Source organism: Pezoporus occidentalis, unplaced genomic scaffold, assembly GCF_034315485.1.
Source record: "Pezoporus occidentalis ecotype Australia unplaced genomic scaffold, CSIRO_AGI_Poc_V1 ctg1, whole genome shotgun sequence".
NCBI lineage: Eukaryota > Metazoa > Chordata > Aves > Psittaciformes > Psittacidae > Pezoporus > Pezoporus occidentalis.
In genome coordinates, this window is record NW_026912778.1 from 1512034 (window position 1) to 1518957 (window position 6924).

At 39.6% G+C, this 6924-nt stretch overlaps 1 long non-coding RNA gene across 1 annotated transcript; it reads right to left on the bottom strand.

Annotated features, from left to right (window-relative positions):
- Window positions 1-1610: 1610 nt before the first annotated feature.
- On the bottom strand, window positions 1611-5055 carry LOC134158659 (uncharacterized). Its single transcript, XR_009962858.1, has 2 exons — window positions 5007-5055; window positions 1611-2638 (listed from the first exon to the last, which is right to left on the bottom strand). It is a non-coding gene; the product is annotated as an uncharacterized LOC134158659 (long non-coding RNA).
- Between the last annotated feature and the right edge of the window lie 1869 nt (window positions 5056-6924).

Here is a 6924-nt window from a genome sequence, read left to right on the forward strand (position 1 = left end):
AAGATTAAAGATGGGAAGATATGACTGCAGTGTCATTGGGTTACAGATCAAATGGTGTGGTTTTGACATTTTCAGCAGCAACAAGAACAGTAATGTTGTTAAAAAAGTTCGCAAAAGCACATCCAGTTTTGAAGCAGCCACATGGTGAACATCAGGACTTCCTCAGGCCTTGCAAACAAGCTGTCTTGCCAGTGGAGGCTCTTTTTGAGATGGATGGAGATTAGAAGCAACACTGCAGCTGCAATACATGCTCTGTTTTTTATCTACCTGCTTAGGCCTGGTAGCTTATTTTATTTTAAAACACGGTTTCTAAATGAACAGATTCGATAGCTCGGTGCACCTAACTACGAGTGCAAGAACATAGGAACATACTGCCAAGTTTTGCTGAAAGGCTGAGGAAAAAAAAACAACCAAAAACTTATGTTTTGCTTGGGATTTATTTGTAGCAGTATTAATTATGTTATTTATTTGGTAGCAATGGCATTGTAGGTGGTGTGAAAATATAAGATGTGGTAAAGACTTCACTCTTAGCACGTGATTTTCATGCTTCCCAAGGTTTGAGTCTAAGGCTTGTGCTTTGTCCGTCACTCTGTTTTTGTTTTGTTTTGTTGGTTTTGGATTTTTTGCTACAACAAAGAATATGTTTGTTGGTGCTTATGGCAGGTCTGAATTTGGTTAAAAAGTGCCCTGGAGATCTCAGCCAAGTTATTGTTTCACTGGAGCATTTATTAGCTTTGTCTACATTTGAATTACTTCTCTCAAGGTCAAATTAGGTCAACTACACTACAAAACGCATCCAAAATAACAGCCATTTGAACATTAGTACTAAGTTCTCTTTTGCATTATACAGACCTCCAAAACCACTGTTTCCAGTTGCAGGCCTCTCTGCTGCAGGTTGCCATCCCTATAGTGACTGGATGCCACATATCCCCACTTAGGTGAATAGCGTTTGCTTCAGTCCACAGTGTGGCATCTCAGTTTCAGCTGCAAAGGCTTTGGCTTAGGATGCCAGGCTGTGGACTGGAACAACTGAGGCACAGACAAATGCTCTTCTGCCATCCCTGCTGTGGAGTGGGAGAGGTAAGAAAATCAAATGCTGGGATTAGTAATATGATACACCATGGTAGGAAAATTCACCAGGGCTCATCTACTGGATCCTGAACACTCCTGAGAGCATATTCAAAGTCTTTTGCTTTGGTGTGGGGTTTTGAGTCCTCAAGACTGTTTGTGTTTTGTTTTGCTTTTACTTCTATTATTAGTATTAGTAGTACTAGTATTATTTCAGTTGACTGAGCTCCTTTGTGAGTTTTCCTCCACTGAGCCAGGGCAGAGGTTGCGTGCTCTCCCTGGGCTTGTGAAATGAACTGCAGAAAGATGTTAAGAGGACTAACGGAACTCTGGAGTAGATAACCTGAAGCCATATTAATTATTGATCATGTTAGCAGTTGATGAGCTGTGCTAAATTGATCTGCAGTAAGGTATCGCGAATTAAAAGCTGCTTAAATATTTAATTCCAGGCTCTTTCTATATGGCAGGAATTTGAATGAAAGGCTACACATGGGTCATGACTGGAATCAACTTTTCAGTAAAGACAAGCTCCCAGAATAAAATGTACTATCTAAATGTAAATCATGATTTATTACAGGAGAATTCTCTTGCATGTAAACATTGTAATGGAGGACTGGAAAGTTTTCCAGATGAAATTCTCTAAATATAAGATGATAGATGAGGATTTTCTTGTTATTGGTTCAATTCCTGCATACTTCACTGTAATTAAACCTTCTGTATCCGAGGTAGTGCATGAGACACTGTAGGGAGAGAGAGACAGACTGAAAGCCTGTAGGAAGTGAAGGAGGACTATTGGCTGAAACTCTGTAAGTATGCTGCAGCATTGCAATGCTGTACAGCTGGAGCACAGCTTGACTGAAATGAATCTGTAGATGACTGGTGAGAGGAAGTAAGGGGGCTAGTTCTGACACTGGAGATATATATATGTGTATATATGTCAGGCAAAGACTTTGCTGATGATTCTGCACAGGGGCTTGTAGTAGTAGGAGAGGACTCAAGGAGCCCGTGATGTGCGTGTCAGCAGTACTAGTTGAAGTGCCTTTGACAGCAAGATAAGTCCCATTGAATAAAAAGGTCAGCATCACTCCATCTGAAGAAGAGCCACTCAGATCTGCTCAGCATGCTCGGGTTATACTGCATTGTCCCGCAAACTTTTTTGAAGGATTTTGTGGTCTCATTAATACGGTTTTGAAGGTTGGCATGCATTCTTGAATGGCTTAGGTGCCACAGTTCCACATAAATCCTCCCAGCCTCTCCACAGAGGAACATCCTTAATGTAAAGCAGGCCTGGTCCTGAAGTAGAAACATGTTTTGTTTCAGCACTATAGAGCATACAGGCTAAAGTTATCTTTAATGAAGAGACTCCTGGCTACTGCAGTTTCTTCCTTCCCTTTCGTCTCACTTCATTCCTCCGTGTACCAGAGAGCACTTTGGCAGTTGAGGGTATTTGTCTTGTTTTTTCTCACCCTTCACAAAGGCTGTCCTCTGCTTAACATGCACATTTTTTCCTTCAGAGCCATTTTCCTCTGTAGGCTTTCTGAACTGGCCAGCTGCCAAACAGTAGGGTGAGCTGCATGAAAAAGCCTTGATCATTGACAGGCTGTCTTACAATTTCTTTCTTGTATTCAAGATGCAGATGGATGTTATTAGAAAGGTTTTTATTTCAAATGTGCGCGGCTTGTCCACATGCCCGAGATTAGTGCTCAATACTCATATAATGCTTTTCATCCTCAAAGGGGGTTTAAAAGCACCAGTCCCTGAGAGGTAGGTATGTGTGCTTTGTTATGTGCTTTGCAACAAGAAGGGACACATGTTAGTGACTTGTTCAAAGATGTGTCACACAGCAAGCATTATAAAGGAAGGAAATCTTTACACTTTCCTAATGTTCTTTTGTGATGTTTTCCTGTCTACAAAAAAAAAAAAAAATAAAATAAAAATCGTAAGATTTCACCATGGCAACACGTTTTTCCATACAAAAGAAGTGATTAGTGACTTCAAAAATTAAAATGCATCTCAGGTTAAAGTGCTACTAGATGAATATGCAGCATTTCTAAAATTTATTTGAGGTCAAACTTCCTCCTGCACTAAGCTAAAATTAATACAGTGGAACAGGAGCCTATGGGGATTATCAAAAGAGACCTAAGTTTGATGGAAGGTTTGGAGAGCTTGCCTCAAACCATACTTAAAACATGGTGAAATTATTTCAGGTGGAGTGATGAAAAATGCCCATCTTATTTGAAAGGACAATGCAAGATTTTTAACCCTCTGCTTTAACTGCACGGTTATGATTAAAACAGCTACAGTAACAGCAACAGTCCCAGGATGAAATCTCTTCTATTGAAAGTTCTTGTAATATTGTATCATCTCATCTTAGTGAGGAGGGCTGAAATAAGCTATAGCTGTGAAAGGCATCTTTATAATTGCGTGTTCTCACTGAGCATTTACTGGCATGACTATTCTGGCATGTTTTGCCTTGCACAGATGAGCCAACGAAAGTTTCAAGTGTTGACCAGCATGCATAATCTGGTTAGGGCCAAGATCACTCTGTGAGATGTGGTTTCTCTACTAGGTTGGCAAACCCTTGAAGGGTGTCTAATAATCGGCATTAAGGGTCTTTGTAGCCTTGGTGAACCTCAGGGCCTGTGTAGGTAGCTGGAGGAAATTGGTTTGGAAGACAATATTCAATTTAGCCCCATAAGGGATAGTTACTAAGGATGCAAGACAGTGAGACACTTGTCCTGAATAAACGAGCAGGGGCTGGCTGGAAGGAGACTATAAGCACAAGGATTTGCTTGACAGACATACACCTTCTTTATGCTTTCTGTGTAAATAAGTTGAGAATAGTCTGTCTTGCTCAAGTCACAAGGAGGGTAAAAGCTAGATAGGCTAAAGCAAGTGTTTATTTTAGTTCTGCTCCATCTTCCCTATTTTCTTTCTTTTTTTTTTTCCTCCTCCAGGGAGTAAATAATCACATAGTTATGTCCAGGCAAAAAAAGGACTCTGCAGCTTCTCAGGAAAAATGTTGACAATTAGTTACTGAACTTCCAGGTGTGGAAGAGAGGACTGCATGCTCATGCTGCACAGAGGAGGGTGAAGCAGTGGACTGGTATAAACTAATCATGCTTCTTTAACCCCCAGAATCAGATCCTATCTTTTTTCCATATTAATTCTACATTAATAAATCTAAGCTACCTCTTCCTGCTCTAGAAAAGGTATCTGGCGCCACAAATTACTCCTGAGAAAAGGGAAATGTGAGTTCTTTTCTGGTTTAAGAATTTAGAAACCAAAGATTTTCAAGCACTGTAGAATGGGTTCATGCCACCTGTTTACCAGATTTTTTCAAATGCCATCACATCTCCATCCACCTACAAATCCTGTTTTTATTTCCCACAAAATTACCCTTGGAACCGTTGGGTTTGAAGCTCCTGTCAAGTACATCTTGACTCCCACATGTACAGATCTTTTAAGACCTAGCCACAGTAGGAAAATACTTCCCTCACCTCAGTGCTCATCTCCAAGTTCAAATCAACTGAATATCTGCACTAGTATTGCTGGCTTCAAAGAAAAAAAGTGATGTTTTTTACTTGAAAGGCCCGTCTTTGCACTTTGAAGATGTGTTGATGTGTGGTTTTAAATGATTGTATTTACATTGCCCAGGATTATCAACTCACTATCTGGCTCAGAGATTTACATATATGGTGAGCAGGACCCTTACTGAAAGAGTGTTAGTGATGAGTGTGGTATAAGAATTACAGATACTTAAATATAACTTCAGAAAGTCTATTTGAATATATCAAAACGTCCATGCAAAAACTTAACTTCTGGAGCATTGGCATTATTTTTGGAACACAAGGGACCAAGATAAATTAATTAAAGATGAAATTTTCTCTTCTACTTCCAATTACTCCCTTCCACAGAAGAGGAATCTAACTTCATACCTGAACGCAATGGTAATGGGAAGGCTCGAGGCAAAATTGTTAGCTGTTCACATCAATGGAATGAAGTTATACAGCTCACTTCCACCTGAGAGGAGATCCATTTTAAAAGTTGGTGTGTTCCTAACAAGACACAGATGTTGCCATTGGGCAAACAGGGACAAGATAATTTTGCTAATTGTCATGCACCTCTTTCCCAGGGTCACAGCTGAGCGTATGTTAGAGAGGTCTCTTTTTCTGGGGGCTTAGAACAGCGCATCAGGTTTTCAGCTAGAGACCAAAAGGGGCATATCCATCCTCTGCCTCAGCACTGCAAGAGCTCCCTGCAACCCTGACAGGGATCAGAGACAGAAGCAGGTCCTTGGCTGTTTTAAACTGGAAGAATTTTGTTGATCTCAATGAAATACATGTTTTTTAATCAGCTGAGGACCTGGGCTGTAGCATGAGGATATACTGAAGCAGGAGAAATGATCCAACCTAGCTCTTCTCCTGCTGAAGAATCTGCTTCCTCACGTGGATCCTATTTGCACATGAACAAGTGTATGTGGGTGCCAATCCCCACCCTCCAGTTTATTTGCAGGAGGGTGCTTCTGAAGTATTTCAAGACTTCCTTATTCCAAGGACTAAATACACTGAGCTGTCTCCATTCCAGCTAGCTTGAGCCGAAAGAAGAGAAATGAAAATTAAATATGGATAACAAGAGTGTGCTTATTGTGGCGGTATTCAGGGATCTCATCATGCCAGTCAGATGCCAGCATATGTTTGCAGTCTTTTAAGTTGCTAATAGTACAAAAAAGGGAAAATTTCTACCAAGAGCTTCCCCCTGACAAAATGCTTAAGAGTTCCTATGTTTCAAAAATGTAAATTTTCCAAAGAGTCACTTGTTTTCCCACAAAACACTAATCTCATTCTGTACAATTCTGTACAATCTGTATAATTGCTTCTTACCTTTCAGTTTCTCTTCCTGACTTAGAAAACACATTTGCAAATACACTTGGCTGGCTACAGATCTTCACTGGCAACTTCCCTGTGGTAGTTGCTCTGCTAAGCACAGCAACAATAAGAGAGTTCATTTTTAATATTCTTTTGCTTAATTTGTTCTGGAAAAGTGAGCCAGACAGCAGGTTTCCATGTTTTTCCAGCAGTGGTACAACAAGGCAATGGTTGATGCTCTCAGCAGAAATCAGTTGTTACAAGCTAGGAAAATAGTGTTTATCACAGCTAGCTGCTGAATTTTTTAAAAGTACTGTAAGTATCTGCTTCATAAATGAAATGAATAGCAAAATTAACACAAAAATAATGAGGGAAAAGGATAATTTATTACTGTCTGTCTTAAATGGAGGTAACACAAGGAATACTTTGTGGAAATTTCTACCACACAGTTAGTGACTTCCTAGCTGTGCAGTACTGCTTATTTTTGTCTGTTCCTTCATGCATCTGTTTTTGTATTAGTCAAGGATTTCTTGCTTCAACTTAATTTAATGCTTGAATTTATCATTGTGTATTTGTACAGAAGCTGAAGGTCCTAGTGAAAATAGAGATCTCTTTGTAGTTTGTTCTTTGCAAATAAAAAGGAATAGAAGTCTTAATTTTCACTGCTGACATTAATGGTGATTGTAGGATGTCATGATGTCTGTGTGAAACAAGCTTGGTCATAATAATGTTTTGAACACAAACTATATATATGTTTTCTGTGATCTTTCTAATAGGAGTATTCTTGGACTAGGGATGCAGTGACCAGTTCTGCATACACAACGTTAGGCATATTGTTGTTAAATTGTTCAGAACAAACATGGCTGATTCTATGATAAACTTACTGGTAGCTTACCTCAGTGTTGATCTGTCTGGAATATGCTTTCTTGGGATAAGGTAAAATTAGATTTTAATGCTGTTTTATTCCAGATGCTGGGTGTTTTTTTCT